Source organism: Ornithorhynchus anatinus, chromosome X1 (assembly GCF_004115215.2).
Source record: "Ornithorhynchus anatinus isolate Pmale09 chromosome X1, mOrnAna1.pri.v4, whole genome shotgun sequence".
In the NCBI taxonomy this organism is placed as follows: Eukaryota; Metazoa; Chordata; class Mammalia; order Monotremata; family Ornithorhynchidae; genus Ornithorhynchus; species Ornithorhynchus anatinus.
The window spans coordinates 122,204,542-122,222,586 of record NC_041749.1 but is presented as its reverse complement, the minus strand read 5'-3'; the positions used below and the strand labels follow the sequence as shown (position 1 = coordinate 122,222,586).

The window sequence follows — 18,045 nt, the reverse complement described above, 5'->3', positions numbered from 1 at the left end:
TTTATTGTTGTATTGTACTTTCCCAAGCACTTACTACAGTGCTCAGCACCCAGTAAGCATTTAATAAATACGACTGAATGAATGAATTTTACAGATGAGATAACTGAGGCACAGAGAAGTCAAGCAGACTTTCCCAAGGTCACACAGCAGACAAGTGGCAGAGCTGGGATTAGAACTCATGACCTTTTGACTCCTAGGCCTGTGCTCTATCCACTTCGCCATGCCGCTTCTCATTAACGCCTCTCTCTTCCGCTAGACTGTAAGTTTATTTTTGGGCAGGGAATGTGTCTCCCAACTCTCTTGTACTGTACTCTCCCAAGCGATCAGTACAGTGCTCTGCACACAGTAAGTGCTCAGTAAATGAGTGATTGGTTGATTCACCTTATAATCTTCAAATCACCTGTGCCTCACTATGAGGAATGAAAAATGAATTTTACTTGTTTGGGGAACGGCACGTCCCTAGCAAGACATTTGGGTGGTTCCCATGCCGGCAGCTGCAGCATTGGGAAAACATTTCTAGAGCCAGCGAATCGGGGCCAAAGGATTTTGGTGTAACATGTGCTTCTGAAATGATATCCAGCCCAGTGGGAAAACTTGCATCAGCCATGCATGGCCCAGTAGAAAGCCTACAGGGCTGAGAGTCAGGGGATCTGGGTTCTAACTGTGGCTCTGCCACTCCCTGCTGGGTGACCTTGGGCAAGTCCTTTAACTTCTCTGGGTCCCCAGTTTCCACACCTGAAGAAACAGGCATAAGTTCCCTGCTCTCTCCACACTTAAATCCTGAGCCCTTTATGGGACAGGGCTGTGTAATAATTATTATAATGATAATAATAACAATGGTAATAAGAATGATAATAGTAATAATTGTATTTGTTAAGTGCCAAGCTCTCTGGAAGATGCAAAATAATTAAGTCGGACACAGTCCCTGATCTACATGGGGTTCAGAGTCTGAGTAGGAGGGAGAACAGGGATTGAATCCCCATGTTACAGATGAGGAAACTGAAGTAGAGGGAACTTAAGTGACTTGCCCAAGGTCACATAGCAGGCAAGTGGTACACCCAGCATTAGGACCCAGGATGCCTAACTTGGAAGACTGTGCAGCGTGGCTTAGTGGAAAGAGCCCGGGCTTGGGAGTCAGAGGTTTGGGTTCTAATCCTGTCTCCGCCACTTGTCAGCTGTGTGACTTTGGGCAAGTCAATTAACTTCTCTGGGCCTCAGCTACCTCATCTGTAAAATGGGGATTAAGATTGTGATGAGCCCCACATGGGACAACCAAATGACCTTGTATCTACCCCAGCACTTAGAACAGTGCTTGGCACATAGTAAGTGCTTAACAAATACCAACATCATTATTATTATTATTAGTATTTCCACTAGGACACACTGCTTTTGCATCTGAGCTGATTCTCCTGCCTCTCTCCCAGCACTTAGCACATGCTAAGTGCTTAATAAATACCATGACTAACTACTACTACTAATAATAATAATAATGTTGGTATTTCTTAAGCGCTTACTATGTGCAGAGCACTGTCTAAGTGCTGGGGTAGATAGAGGGTAATCAGATTGTCCCACATGAGGCTCACAGTCTTCATCCCCATTTTACAGATGAGGTAACTGAGGCACAGAGAAGTTAAGTGACTTGCCCACAGTCACACAGCTTCGTGGCTCAGTGGAAAAGAGCCTGGGCTTCGGCGTCAGGGGTCATGAGTTCGACTCCCGGCTCTGCCACTTGTCAGCTGTGTGACTGTGGGCAAGTCACTTCACTTCTCTGTGCCTCAGTTACCTCATCTGTAAAATGGGGATTAACTGTGAGCCCCACGTGGGACAACCTGATTCCCCTATGTCTACCCCAGCGCTTAGAACAGTGCTCTGCACATAGTAAGCACTTAACAAATACCAACATTATTATTATTATTATTATTATTACAAGCAGTTCTGTCTACCTCCTGACAAATCCCCACTCCTCTTGCCTTGTTTAGGAGGTTGACTGGCCGATGCACACTCAGTACATGCTCAGTTCAAGAGCATTCTGGGACTTGTACAATTTAGCCAGAATGCTGGGGAATTTTAACCCCTCACGTTCTCTCCTATTTCATTGGAGCAGTTGCTGAGAGGGAATAATACATTCAGTTCAGTAAGAAAAGGCACTTTACTTTTGAAGTAGGTTTAGGTTGTAAGCTCTCAGAGAAGGATTTGTGTCTACCGACTACTGCACTGTACTCTCCAGTGCCTCGTATAGTGCTTAGTACAGTAAATACCACTGATAATAATGTTGGCATTTGTAAAGCGCTTACTATGTGCAGAGCACTGTTCTAAGTGCAGGGGATTCATACCTGTAATTTATTTATATTGATGACTGTCTCCCTCTCTAGACTGTAAGCTCATTGCAGGCAGGGGATGTGTCTGTTATATAGTACTCTAAGTGCTCAGTACAGTGCTCTGCACACAGTAAGTGTTCAATGAATACGGTCGAATTGAATAGATGAATAAACACTTGGCTTGCCTTTTTTATACCTGGTGTCCAGCCTGTCTTGAATGGATACGGCACTGGATGCCTTTATTTTGGTGTTTTTCCTGCCACCAGGTAATTCCGGATATTTACATAAATGCTGGAGGGCTGAGGGAGGGGTGAATATAGGGTGCAAATCCAAGTGTGAGAGTAATGCAGAAGGGAGTGGGGGAAGAGGAAATGAGGGTTTAACCAGGGAAGGCCTCTTGGAGGAAAAAAGATTCCAGGAATGGAAAATCAGATCCATCAGACCGAGAATCTCACTTTCACCTTGTGGTTTTCCCATTTTTACTGACCCGCGGAAGCGGCCCCCGTTTGCACAAGGAGGGAGGACGTCATGGTACTGGAGCAGGTGTGGTTGTGCGGGAGGGAATCCCACCAGAAAAGGCCAGACCGGCACGGGTGAAGGTCATCACCCTACCTGGCATACCCAGCTTTGCATCTGTGACAACATGTGCTTTCCGCCCTGCCTTGTCCTCTGTCCTCTATTTGCAAGGGACCCCTGTGGCTATCCTAGAGAGACAACATCACATGTTAGATGAATCAGCAATCATCAGGGCCAAATTGGCAAGAGGAGGTTTCCAGGGATTTGGACGATGTCGCAGGAAAGGAATGGCCATTATTTGACTCTGAATACTAGCCTCGTTGAGCTGATATATTACTAATAAGGGCTAGCCATACAGATCTGGGAATTCAGGCGGTATGGAGAAATCAATATTCGTTTCCAAATGCTCACTGCAGTTTGGTTTTCGAGGGAAAAAAAGATGTCGCCACGACAGTATACTCAGACGCCGTGATGAGACTGGGGCATGAGCGAACCCTGACTTGTGGCATCAGTATTGCCTTCTAAGACAACAAATCCTAAAAAGAAAATTCAATTGATGTTGCTTTGAGTTGGTTTTGGGGGGTTTTTCTTGCCACCATTGGGTCCAGCATGGTTTGTTTCAACATTTTGATCCCCTCAAGGCTATCTTCTAGTTAGGATTCAGGAAACCAAAGTTTTGTAGGGGTGGTCTCTTCGGATCCAAGATGGATTGGCACTTTTAGTGCTATTAGGCATTAATCAGGAAAACTCCTTCAGGATGATCTGATAGACATATGGTTTATAATAATAATAATTGTGGTATTTGTTGAGCACTTAACTGTGTGCCAGGCACTGTACTAAGGTCTGGGGTGGATACAAGCAAATCGGGTTGGTCATAGTCCCTGTCCCATGTGGGGCTCACAGTTTCAATTCCCATTTTACAGATGAGGTAACTGAGGCCCAGAGAAGTGAAGTGACCTACCCCAGGTCACACAGCAGACAAGTGGTGGAACTGGGATTAGAACCCACAACCTTCTGCCTTCCAGGCCCATGCTGCTTCACAATATATAATAGTGCTTGTTGATGGATCATCTTCCTAGTTGAAATGTAGCGATCTTCTGAGCAGGGGGGTGGCACCAGGGAAGAGGGAGCTTTCTGTGATGCTCAAAGGAGGAAGGGACCAAGGCTGACTGCGGGGGAGGGGCTGTGTGCATGGGGAGCTGACCGACCCTCAAGGACATGTGGCATGACATTTCTCTGAGAACAAAGCAGCTCTGTCCCAGCTTACCCTAAGGATCCCCTGACCCATGTCTCCGGGGGACAGAGAGGAGGCGGAGGGGCCAGGCCGTGTGGGCGAAGGAGGATTTCCCTTGCTGGCCCAGAGGATGGAAAGGCCGTTTTGGCAGGGGCAGGGGGGAGCCAAGGTCCGTCTCAGCACTCATCAGCCTGGGCTCTGGAGAGGCTGCCAGAGGCTCCTCACTGGACCCCGCAACCTCTGGTCCTGGCCCCGGCCCTGGGACAGGTGGAGGAGAAGAAACGAGAAGCTTCGCACTTCTTTTCTTTTGATTGAAAAAGCCAACAAAAAAAGAAATTATCTGGGGTCAGCAGCGGTCTGGGGTGGGGGCAACCCCCAGACTGAGGAGGAGCACCGAGGCCACTAGTCGGCCTGGCAGGGGACGGACAGATACCAGGCCGGTGACAGATTGCATCATATGACTGGTGAGGGAAGATGGCTCCATGTTGTTCAACCCCAACTACAAAGGATTAGTAGAACTGACAGGAGACCCAGACAAATTTGTCATCCAACCAAATGCCCCAAATGTGAATCGCACCCCCATTGCAGACTGTCTCTTCTACTGCTATTCGACCAGCCACATTAGTGATTCTCTGAACCTGTTGCTTGGTGGTTACTTAGCTGGCGACTTTAGTGATTGAGAGCTGGCCAGCTAAGTAACTACCAAGCAATGGGTACTGAGAGTGCTGTCAGACTCATTCCTCGTTGCTTAAGGCCACTCTGCTTAAAAACAAATCAAATTGCCCAGTTGAAAGAAACCATGCAAATCTAGTAGAGCTACTGAAAATGCATTTTAGGAAACCTGTCAAATATATCAGTTATGTCAAGACTTTAACAGCTCCTAACTTATTTTCTTTATTGAGTGGAGAAAAGTACTATAATTTCAGGAATAATTTTTAAGTGAAGTTATTTGTTTATAGATAATACAGTACTTTACACAGCATTACTTAGTTTAGAAATTTTATCTCGACCGAAAAAGATCATAATATAAGAATCCAATATACGGCTGTAAAAACGTTGCAGTGCCAAGAAACGTTCAAATAAATGTCTTTCTTAAGAGAATTTACAGGTAATTATACTATTCGGAAAAACTGAAATGTTTGCTTTGTAAATAATAATATGAATTCAGATCAAAAACTTTCAATTGGCAGAACAGAGATGTGGGATTGATCCTGCTGATGGTGCTTTAATGGAAGGATACTGCAACAATTTATGAATATGTATCTATCCGTCCTATTCGATTGTCAATTCCTTCATTAGATCATTAAGTCCAAGTCTGCTTTTTGTGGTTGTGTTGGGAAACGTGTGTGCTAGGAGAGGGGAGAGTACAGTAGAGTTAGAAAATAACTGTGAGCTCTGCATTAAGACTGTGAGCCCCAGGTGGGACAGGAACTCTGTCCAGCCTGATTTTCTTGTATTTACCCCAGTACGTAGTAAAGTGCATGGCACACAGTAAGCGCTTAACAAATACCATAAAAAATGAACAAAAACCTATCCCTGTTATCAGGGACTTTACAGTTTAGTGGGGGGCAGGGGAAGTGGAATTAATTATTCCATGGTTCTTGGGGCTCTGGTCTCAAATTTAGAGAAAAAATATGTAGAACATGTGAATGTATAGAACAAGCACCAGCAGTGGGTGGCATAAACATTAAAATGCCCCAGACCAAGCTGACTTTCCACTGAAATAAGATCATTAAAGCAAATACATAGGATTTTTTTTTCCCCTTGGAAAATTTGGGCACTTGTCTTCATTTCCTAGAATCACCTTGGCTTTTCAGCTTTCTTGGTCTTGCCATTCCACAGCTGGCCCCCAAATCATTCACATGACTCTCTGTTTCAAGCAGAAATTACTGACCTTTGACTTTGAGGCTCCATCCACTCTGTCCCTTTCATTTATCCACTCTCTTCTCCTGATACACCCCAGTTAGCACTGGTCACTCCTCAGGCTAAGCTACTGACCATGCCCCATTCCTCCAGATGGCAAGTTCATTGTGGAAAGTGATCGGGTCTCTCAACTCTGTCATACTGTATTGTCCCAACTGTGGGAGAAGCAGCGTGGCTTAGTGGAGAGAACCCGGGCTCGACAGAAGGACCTGGGTTTTAATCCCGGCTCTTCCAATTGCTTGCTCTGTGACCTTGGGCAAGTCACTTCACTTCCCTGTGCCTCAGTTTACTCAGCTATAAAATAGAGAAGCCTATTCTCCTTCCTATTTAGACTGTGAGCCCCTTGTGGACAGGGACCGTGTCTGACCTAATTGAACTTGTACCTATCCCAAGGCTTAGACCAGTGCTGGACACGTAGTAAACGTTTAACAAATACCATGAAAAAGTGCTTAGTACAGTGCTCTGAATACAGTAACTGGTCAATGAATATGATTGATTGATTGATTCTTGCCACCAACCTCTTCGTCACTCCCTCCCCCTTCATATCCGGCAGACCACGGCCCTCTTCATCATCAAAGCCCATACCCTTGAGGAGACATTCCCTGAATAACCTCGTTCCTCCTCACTTGATATCAGAGAAGCCACGTGGCTCAGTGGAAAGAGCCTGGGCTTTGGAGTCAGAGGTCATGAGTTCGAATCCCAGCTCTGCCACTTGTCAGCTGTGTGACCTTGGGAAAGCCACTTAACTTCTCTGTGCCTCAGTTACCTCATCTGCAAAATGGGGACTGTGAGCCCCACGTGGGACAACCTCATTAGCTTTTAGCTACCCCAGTGCTTAGAACAGTGCTTGGCACAGAGTAAGCTATTAACAAATACCATCATCATTATTATTATATTATTATTATTATATCCCCCAACTGCCACTTCAGCACTTTTGTGCCAGCAAAGCATCCAAGCACTTCCAATTCCCCTTAGCACTTATGCACTATCCCTATACTCTATTGCTTCCTCTCATCTGAATTTGTTTTTGTGTGTCTCTTCCCCCTACACTGTAAAGCTCCTTGAGGGTAGGGGTTGTGTTTAGTAATTCTAGTGTACTATGTGAAGTGCTTAGCACACCCTACTGATAGCTCAACAAACCGTACTGATAGACAACCCTCAGAGATGGTGACTTTATATAAAATGCAAATGAAGCAACTCCTTATTCCTCACAGTGAGGTTGATTAAAGTCTGGTCACACGGGCCAGGCTAGGTATTTATTTTGGTGTGGTGGCTGAGGGAGGGATGGGACTGGAGGAAGCCACATTTAGCATCCTAAATGTAAATTATTTTGTGTCTGGTTCCCCTGATTGCTTGTCAACTCCTTGAGGGCAGGAATTGTGACTTTTCCCTTTACTGCATTCTCCCAAGTGTTCGGTATAGTGCTCTACACCCTGTAGGGCCTCAGTCAATACCATTTGATTGATTCACAGGCTCTGATTTTTAAATCTGTTTACTAAACCCTCTCTCTGGGAAGCAACATGCCCTAATGGAAAGAGCAGAGGCCTGGGAACCAGGAGACATGGGTTCTAATGCCGGTTCTACCATTTAACTGCTGGGTAACCTCGGGCGGGGTCCGTGACAGGGCGGCACGTTTTTCTCTACGGCACATTACTTGGGCAAAATCCTTCAAGATGACCTTGGTGTTCATCTTGAATATCAGGTGAAGTTCTTAAACCTCTTTGGGCCATCTCCCACCTGGCGAAGAAGGGGAAGGAGCTGGGGAAGAGGGTGGCAGGAATCTCTGTGAAGCTGGAGAGGAAGGAACACAGGCTGACTGCAGGGGCATGTGTGGTTTCCTCCCAAACCAAAGCATGTGTGGGGGCACCTGGAGCTGACCCTCCCAGCTCAGGGGAACCCCCAGTCTGGGCCACCACAGCCAGGAATCTTCCGGCCAGTCATGGAGAGCTGCTGCTCCTGCCTCCAATGCCGCCACCGCTCTCGCTCTCTTGGAGGGAAGGAGAGGGAACTGGAGAGCAGCGGTTATTACTGTCCTAAATTAAAAAAATGAATCACCCGACTCTGGGGCTCCCCATCTCTGGCAATGAATGGCTGGCGGGAGTCAACTGCAGGCATTCTATTCATTTTTAAATAAATGAAAAAGAAATCCCCCAGTGCTGGTGAGCCAGGCTTCTATCCCTCCCTTCTATCCCTACCCCTCCACCTCCTCTCAGTCCCCCACACAGAAGGGGCAGCCCCAGCTCCAAATTCATTCATTTGTTCAATCGTATTTATTGAGTGCTTACTGTGTGCACAGCGCTGTACTAAGCGCTTGGAAAGTACAATTTGGCAACAGATAGAGACAATCCCTACCCAACAACAGGCTCACAGTCTAGAAGGGGGAGACAGACAATAAAACAAAACAAGTAAACAGCAGACAAGTACACAGGCAAATCCCAAATCCCTCCTGGATACCAATTTTGATTTTTTAGAAACCTTCTCTCAGTCTCTAAATCAGGTTTCCATAAAGTTTTAGATACTCCAATTAAAAAACGCAGCTCACCTTAGAAGAAACCAATCCGAAAGAGTGTCAAGTAACCAATCAGGAAAGGCGGCTTATAACCTCGCAGTAAATTCAACCCTTCAAATGGTGAAGGAAGATCAGACAAGGGCACCAGGGAGGGCCATAATCCAATCAAACATAGTTTAGGCAGTCCCCACCCTTGTCATGTACCCCTAGGGCAAATGACTTAGCTTCTACCACAAGTATTATTATCTGACAGTGGTATCTACTGAGTGCCAACTGAGTTTCAAGCCCTATACTAGGCCCACAGGAGAGAATTACAGAAGCAAGACATACACTCTACCTGCATTCATAGCACCTCACTTATCAGGAACTCAAGATATCTCCAATTTTTTTTTTTTAATGCCCCAAGTACCCTCCCCACCTCCTTAGGCAATGAAAAATAGTTGAACGAGTACAGGATTGGGAGTCAGGAGACCTGGATTCAAATCCAGATCTGCCACCTGTTGGTTGTGTGATCTTGGGCAGGTTTCTTAACTTTTCTGGGCCTCAGTTTCCTCATCTGTAAAACAGGATTTAAACACCTGTTCTCCCTCCCCCTTACATTATGGGCTCTGTGTGGGACAGGGACTGTAATCTAATCGTATTGTATTATCTCTATCCAGCACTTAGCACAGTCCTTAGCACATAGAAATCACTTAAATACCACCACCATTATTATTATCATGGTCTCTGCTTCATATATGGAACAAGTTAAGTAACTGCCCATAACCACACAAACAATACAAATGATTTCTCTCCCTACTCCAGTCCATATACTTCATTCTGCTGCCTGGATCATTTTTCTGAATAAAATGTTCTATTTTCAAAAATGGTACCATCCACCTCCACATCAAGCAGAAACTCCTTACATCAGCTCTGAGGAGATCAGTTCTGCCCCCTCCCATTTCACCTCAGTGATCTGCTTCAAGCCAGGCTGTGTCCTTTGTTCTCCTCTTCTCTGTAGACTGGAAGCTCCTTGTGGGCAGAGATTGTGTCTACCAACTCTATTGTATTGTACTCTCCGAGCACTTAATATAATGCTCTGCAAAGAGTAAATAAATACAATTGATTGAGCCCCCAATCAGGAATTGAGCCTGAGTCAGAGCTTCTCTCTGTCTGGCACACAGTAAGTCCTTAATCAATCCCATCATTATTATTAAATGATCTAGCCTACCTACGATATCCTGACATTAAAACAAATGCCCTGCCCTCATTGGAGAGATTTCAAAGCTGTCATGGTCCTATAACTCAATCAAGGAACTCTGCTAAATGACGAGAAAACTTTCAAGCAAATAAGTGTCATAAAAAGCTGCCTATTAAAACGTCAGGGTGAAGTTTTATGATGAATTAAAAATAGGAATGCATTTAAAAACACTAAATCACACTGAGACAGCAATTTAGGTGCTATGGTACTTTTACAAAACATATCCAAGCTGTTCTGATAAATCGTTAAAGCAGTCCAACCTGGCAGGAAAGAGTTTGTTTTACTCCGGGATATTGTATAACATCTGGATGAAAATTCCTCCAGATATCAGCTAGAGCCTCCCTGTAATAGGAGGATGGAAGATTAAGATCCATTTGCCGGTACGATTTGGAATAAACTGGTGTCAACTCAGCAGTTAACATTTAATTGTGTTATCTTTTCTGAAATCTCTGCTAGATGCAAGTTGAATGAAGAGTGGAATTTAGAAAGAGAGTGGGGAGGTGGAGAGAGGGAAAGAGAAAAGGAGAGAGGGGGGGAGTGAGAGGAAGAGAGAGTAAAAGGGAGAGAGAGAGGGAGAGGAAAAGGTGGAGAAAGAAAGGGAAAGAGAGGGAGAGCAAGATGAAGAGAGAGAAAAGGGGGGGGGGAGAGAAAGGGAGGAGGGAGAGAGAAAGGGAGGGGAGAGAGAAAGGGGAAAGGGGGGAGAAAAAGGGAGTAGGGAGAAAAAGGGAGGGGAAGAGAAAGGGGGGAGAGAGAAAGGGAGAGAGGAAAAGCAAGAGGAAAAGAGAGAAAAAGGCAGAGGGAGGGAGAGAGATATGGAGAGAGAAAAGGAGGGGGAGGGAGAGAAAAGGAGAGAAAGGGAGATGAGAAAAGTGGGAGAAAAAGAGAGAGGGAGAGAAAGGGGAAGAGTGAGATGTAGGGAGAGAAAGGGAAAGTGAGAGGAAAAGGGAGAAAGGGGGAGAGGGAGAAAGAAAGAGGGGGGGAGAGTGGGAGAGAGAGAGAGACACGGGGAGGCAGAGTGAGAAAAGGAGGAGGAGAGAAGGAAGGGAGCGAGAGAGATAGATGGATCTAGATGAATGCCATCTAGCTAGCTAGATGATTTCTTTCTCTATTATTGACCTAAATTTCTGCCTTGCATACCCAGCTCCCCTGGAATACGGCAGTTGCGCTCTTGCAGAGCCCCACATTAAGGGAACATCAGCGCGACTCATGCTTCCGTCACCATGGGGTGCTGGGTCCAGTCACGCATGTGGATGTGGGTGTCATTGGAACAATGGCCCTAATTCTGCCATTGGATTTGAGGTTAGACACAGGAAACGCATGGCCTGGAAGAGCCAAGGGGACTTTCTGAATCCCAGCGGAATAACAGAAGTGAGTAAACAGATAACAGAGAAGGGGATAGTCCTAAATTCAGTCAGCTTTACTCATTCAGGATCCACTTCCCTCAGCAAAGGTTTAATTCCTGAGGTAGTTATGGGGTTGGGGGCAGAAGGGTCAGGTATAGCATAGAAAAGGTGATATTTCATCCAGCTTGTGGCTATAGCTAGAAAGACTCTCTCTTTCCAGTAAGGAGACATAATTGGGGGTATTTAGACTGACTTGGGTGGCCCTGTCGGCTGGCATGTCCCAGGTCCAAAGGGAGGAATAATTGTGGAACAGACTGATGGTTATAGGGTACAACTTCTTGCCTCTCCCAACTGGTCTGTTCCTTAAACTACTCCCTCCCTCTCAAGGTCATGTTGGGGAGTGATTGGTTCTGGGGAGTAGACAGCAGATTGCAGATTCTAGACCCTCTAGACAATAAGCTCACTGTGAGCAGGGAAAGGGTCTGCTACTTCTAATGTAGTGTACTCTCCGAAGTGCTTAGTACAGGGCTCAGCCCCTACTAAGCGCTCAATAAAAACGCATTGGTTAATTGATTGGGGTAGAACTCCACCCTTGACACCATCAGGAGTGGGAGCAGGGGTGCCATAAGGGACAGGATGACCATCTTCAATAATAATAATAATGGTAATTGTGGTATTTGTTAACCGCTTGCTATGTGCTAAGCACTGTACTAAGTGCTGGGAGTAGATACAAGATCCTCAGGCCCCACATGGGGCTCACAGTCTAGATAGGAATGGGGAACAGGTATTCATTCATTCATTCATTCAATAGTATTTATTGAGCGCTTTCTATGTGCAGAGCACTGTACTAAGTGCTTGGAAAGTACAAGTCGGCAACAGATAGAGACAGTCCCTGCCCTTTGACGGGCTTACAGTCTAATTGGGGGAGACGGGCAGACAAGAACAATGGCATTAAATAGAGTCAAGGGGAAGAACATCTCGTAAAAACAATGGCAACTAAATAGAATTGAGGCGATGTACAATTCATTAACAAAATAAATAGGGTAAAGAAAATATATACAGTTGAGCAGACGAGTACAGTGCTGAGGGGATGGGAAGGGAGGGGGGAGGAGCAGAGGGAAATGGGGGGAAAAGAGGGTTAAGCTGCGGAGAGGTGGGGGGGGTGGTAGAGGGAGTAGAGGGAGAAGGGGAGCTCAGTCTGGGAAGGCCTCTTGGAGGAGGTGAGTTTTAAGTAGGGTTTTGAAGAGGGGAAGAGAATCAGTCTGGCGGAGGTGAGGAGGGAGGGCGTTCCAGGACCGTGGGAGGACGTGGCCCGGGGGTTGACGGCGGGATAGGCGAGACCGAGGGACGGTGAGGAGGTGGGCGGCAGAGTAGCGGAGCGTGCAGGGTGGGCGGTAGAAAGAGAGAAGGGAGGAGAGGTAGGAAGGGGCAAGGTGATGGAGAGCCTTGAAGCCTCGAGTGAGGAGTTTTTGTTTGGAGCGGAGGTCGATAGGCAACCACTGGAGTTGTTTAAGAAGGGGAGTGACATGCCCAGATCGTTTCTGCAGGAAGATGAGCCGGGCAGCGGAGTGAAGAATAGTCTGGAGTGGGCGAGAGAGGAGGAAGGGAGATCAGAGAGAAGGCTGACACAGTAGTCTAGCCGGGATATAACGAGAGCCCGTAGCAGTAAGGTAGCCGTTTGAGTGGAGAGGAAAGGGTGGATCTTGGCAATATTGTAAAGGTGAAACCGGCAGGTCTTGGTAACGGATAGGATGTGTGGGGTGAACGAGAGAGACGAGTCAAGGATGACACCAAGATCGCGGGCCCGAGAGATGGGAAGGATGGTCGTGCCATCCACGGTGATAAGGAAGTCTGGGAGAGGACCGGGTTTGGGAGGGAAGATGAGGAGCTCAGTCTTGCTCATGTTGAGTTTTAGGTGGTGGGCCAACATCCAGGTGGAGACGTCCTGGAGGCAGGAGGAGATGCAAGCCTGAAGGGAGGGGGAGAGGACGGGGCAGAGATGTAGATCTGCGTGTCATCTGCGTAGAGATGGTAGTCAAAGCCGTGAGAGCGAATGAGTTCACCGAGGGAGTGAGTGTAAATGGAGAACAGAAGAGGGCCAAGAACTGACCCTTGAGGAACTCCAACAGTTAAAGGATGGGAGGGGGAGGAGGTGCCAGCGAAGGAGACCAAGAAGGACTGGCCAGAGAGATACGAGGAGAACCAGGAGAGGACGGAGTCCGTGAAGCCAAGGTGAGATAAGGTATGGAGGAGGAGGGGATGGTCGACAGTGTCAAAGGCAGCAGAGAGGTCAAGGAGGATTAGAATGGAGTAGGAGCCATTGGATTTGGCAAGAAGGAGGTCACGGGTGACCTTAGAGAGAGCAGTCTCGGTAGAGTGGAGGGGATGGAAGCCAGATTGGAGGGGGTCCAGGAGAGAATGGGAGTTGAGGAATTCTTAGCAGCGATTGTAGACGACTCGTTCTAGGATTTTGGAAAGGAAGGGTAGTAGGGAGATAGGGCGATAACTGGAGGGGGAAGTGGGGTCAAGAGTGGGTTTTTTTTAGGATGGGGGAGACGTGGGCATGTTTGAAGGCAGAGGGGAAGGAGCCATTGGAGATTGAGTGGTTAAAAATAGAAGTTAAGGAAGGGAGGAGGGCAGGGGCAATGGTTTTAACAGGTAGTGAATCCCCATTTTCCAGATGAGGTAACTGAGGCCCAGAGAAGTGAAGTGACTTGCCCATGGTCACACAGCAGGTATGTGGAGAAATTGGGATTAGAACCCACGTCCTCTGACTCCCAGGCCTGTGCTCCCTCCTCCAGCCCCCAGCCTGGAGTTGTCAAATCATGGCTTAGTGGAAAGAGCATGGGTATGGGAGTCAGAGGTCGTGGGTTCTAATCCCAGCTCCACCATTTGTCAGCTGTGTGACCTTGAGCAAGTCACTTAACTTCTCTGGGCCTCAGTTACCTCATCTGGAAAATGGGGATTAAAATTGTGAGCTCCACATGCGACAACCTGGTTACCTTGTATCTACCCCAGTGCTTCAAACAGTACTTGGCATATAGTAAGTGCTTAAAAAATACCATTATAATTATTATTAAATACCGGCCTGTCAGGGAACACTTATTGCCTTCTGACATCAGGGCATGAGGGAGAGAGGCAGGGAGCCCTGCCAGCTCAGGGACATGGCAGGGATGGGGAAAGGCTACCGCAGTCCAATAGGAAGGCGACCTGTCCTAGAAGAATGAGCCCTCGCCTGGGATCCAGGACACCCAGGTTCTTGTCCCAGCTCTGCCCTTGGGAGAGCAGCCGAGCCTAGTGGAAAGAGTAGGGTACAGGGGGTCGGTGGGGGGGGGGCACAAATTCTAGTTCCAGCTCTGCCAACGATCTGCTATGTGACCTCAGTCAAGTCATTTAACCGCTCTGGGCTGCAGTGCTCTCACCTGTAAAACTCGGATTAAGAAACCTGCTGTTCTCTAGTTCTTGGACTTTGAATCCCATGTGGAACAGGGGCTGCATATAATCAGTCTTTGTTATGTGTATTTTATCGGGGAAGCAGCCTGGTGTAGTAGGTAGAGCACGGGCCTGGGAGTCCGAAGGTCATGAGTTCTAATCCGGCTCCATCACTTGTCTGCTGTGTGACCTTGGGCAAGTCACATCACTTCTCTGGGCCTCAGTTCCCTCATCTGTAAAATGGGGATTGAGACTGTGAGCCTCAAGTGGGACAGTGACTTTGTCCAGCTCGATTTGATTGCATTCACCCCAGCGCTTAGTACAGTGCCTGGCACATAGCGATTAACAAATGCCATAATAATTATTATTATTGTTATTATCGCTTAGCCCGTTGCTTAGTCGGAATAGGTGCTTAATAAATCTCATAATTACAAATACCATCCACATTCCCTTGATAAAACCTTGTGGTCAAAAGCATTGGGCGAGGCTGACAGAAGCTGGGATCTGGCTAGGGACCAGTATTTCAGTATTTAAGTACCAGCCTCAGTATTTCATTTTTAATGGTATTTGTTAAGTGCTAACTAAATGTGCCAGGCACAACACTAATTGCTGGGGAAGATACAAGATCAAGAGTTTGGACACAGTCCCTGGCCCACATGGAGCTCACAGTCTTAATCCCCATTTTACAGAGGAAGGAACTGAGGCCAGAGAAGTAAAGTGAGTTGCCCAAGGTCACCCAGCAGACAAGTGGTGGAGTGGGGGTTAATCAATCAATCAAGTAATCAATAGTATTTATTGAGCACTTCCTCCTGTACTAAGCGATTGGGAGAGTACGATATAACAATATAACGGACACATCCCCTGCCCACAATGACATTACAGTCTAGAACCCAGGTCCTTCTGACTCCCAGGTCCAGACTCTATCCACTGGGCCACGCTGCTTCCCTAATTGCCATCCCTGCTTCCTGGTTCCCTAAGCCACTGTAGAGCATGGCAATCGTGCTGGTCATACGAAGGACCGAGGCCTTTTGCTTCTTCCTGACACTAGGATGAATGAGCATTTAACTATCTTATTGACAGTACTTTGGCAACAGAAATACATTTCAGATGTGCCTCCAACTGACCTTCTCTGGAGTGTCTAAGCAGGGCTGTAGGTAAAGAGTCAGAGGTCTTGACTTCCTGACCTTTTGGGCCATGAGTTCTCCTTCACCAGAAGATGTTCATGGAGCCTCCCAGGCGCCCTCCTCAACCCCCTAAGTGCTTGGGAGAGTAGACTATAACAATAAACAGATACATTCCCTGCCCACAATGAGCTTACAGTTTAGAGGGGGAGATGAACATTAATGTAAACAAATAAATAAAAGATATGTACGTAAATAACCTCTCAGGGTCGCATCTGGAGAGTTTCCAGTACTCTACCAGTCTTGACTACTGGAGGAAGAGTCAAGCAGAGGCCTGTCCATTCCATTCCTAGCCAGTGGCTAGGGAGTGTAAGGCAATCTGCTACAAGTCTAAACTCCCCTGTGCTGGGCAACAGCGGCAGGGAAGAAAGTTGAGGGCAGAGACTCATTTACTGCGCAGAAGGAGGGAATGGTAAATCACTTCCATATTTTTACCAAGAAAACTCTACGAATCCACTACCAGAATGATTGCAGACGGAAGTGGGGCATTCTGGGAGAGATGCGTCCATGGCGTCATTATAGGTCAGATACGACTCGACAACGTAAGACAACGACTATGTACATAAGTGCTGTGGGGCTGGGAGGGGGATGAATGAAGGGGGCAAGTCAGGGTGACCCAGAAAGGAGTGGGAGAAGAGGAAAGGTAGGCTAAATCAGGGAAGGCCTCTCGGAAGAGATGTGCCTTCAATAAGTATTTGAAGGGGAGGAGAGACACTGTCTGTCAGATTTGAGGAGGGAAGGTGTTCCAGGCCAGAGGCAAGACGAGGGCGAGAGGTCGTTAGTGAGATAGATGAGATCGAGGTACAGTAAGAAGGTTAGCATTCGAGGAGTGAAGTGTACTGGCTGGGTTGTAGTGGGAGAATAGCGAGGTGAGGGGGCAAGGTGATAAAGTGATTTTAGTCAATGATGAGGAGTTTCTGTTTGACGCGGAGGTGGTTAGGCAATCACTGGAGTTTCTTGAGGAGTGGGGAAAAATGTTCTGAACGTTTCTGTAGAAAAATGATCCAGGCAGCAGAGTGAAGTATGCACTGAGGTGGGGAAAGACAGGAGGCAGGGAGGGCAGCAAGGAGGCTGATAGAGTAATCAAGGCAGGATAGGTTAAATGATTGGATTAAGGCGGAGTTAATCCAGGTGCAGTTTGGATGGAGAGGAAAGAGGTGATTTTAGCAATGTGAAGGTTGAACTGACAGGATTTAGTCATGGATTGAATTTGTAGGTTGAATAAGAGAGAGGAGTCAAGGATAATGCCAAGTTTACGGGTTTGTGAGTACAGGAAGGATGGTGGAGCCGTCGACTGTGATGGGAAAGACAGGGGGAGGCAAGGTTTGGGTGGGAAGATAATAAGTTCTGTTTTAGAAATGTTAAGTTTGAGGTGATGGTAGGACATCCAAGTAGAGATGTCTTAAAGGCAGGAGGAAATGCGAGACTGTGAGCCCGTCGTTGGGCAGGGATTGTCTCTATCTGTTGCCAAATTGTATATTCCAAGCACTTAGTACAGTGCTCTGCACATAGTAAGCACTCAATAAATGCTATTGAGTGAATGAGACTGCAGGGAGGGAGAGAGATTAGGGCTGGAGATATAGATTTGGGGGTCAGCCACATAGAAATGGTAGTTGAAGTCGTGTGAGCAAATGAGTTCTCCAAAGGAGTGGGTGTAGATGAAGAATAGAAGGGGAAACCAGAACTGAACCTTGATGTTCACCCACAGTTAGTGGGTGGGAGGCAGAGGAGGACCTGTGAAAGAGACTGAGAATGAGTGGCCAGAGAGAAGGAGAACCAAGAGAGGAGAGTGTCAGTGATGCTGAGGCTGGATAATGTTTCCAGGAGAAGGGGCTGATCGATAGCAGCTGAGAAGTCAAGGAGGATTAGGATGGAGTAGAGGTCGTTAGATTGTTAAGCGCTTACTTAATAACTAAGCTCTGTTAAGCACTTACTATGTGCCAGGCACTGTACTAAGCACTAGCATAGATACGAGATAATCAGGTTGGACACGGTCCATGTTCCTCATGGGACTTACAGCTTTAAACCATCTGTTGCCTAGCTGGGCTTAGGCATTGGTCATTGGAAAAGACAGGATCGAAGTCAAGGGCATCTCCGTACAAGGTGAAGAGAGGACATATGCTGACTGGAATTTGCACCAGGGCTAATCTTGGCACACAATGAGCTCATTAGAAAGATGATCCAGGCAGCAGAGTGAAGTCTGCTCTGGAGAGGGGAGAGACTGGAGATAGGGAAATGAGTGAGATTTGAATAAGGGGTAATTAGCATAATGTAAAAGCTCATGGATTATTTATGTCACTGTTAAATTAGGTCCATGGTAAATTTATTCAGTGCTAAAGTCCTAGGACT

General features: G+C 46.8%; 1 non-coding gene across 1 annotated transcript; it reads left to right on the top strand.

The window, feature by feature from the left end:
- Positions 1–15,893: 15,893 nt before the first annotated feature.
- Positions 15,894–16,026, top strand: LOC114807124. The gene has a single exon (XR_003755177.1). It is a non-coding gene; the product is annotated as a small nucleolar RNA SNORA7 (small nucleolar RNA).
- The last annotated feature ends 2,019 nt before the right edge of the window (positions 16,027–18,045 follow it).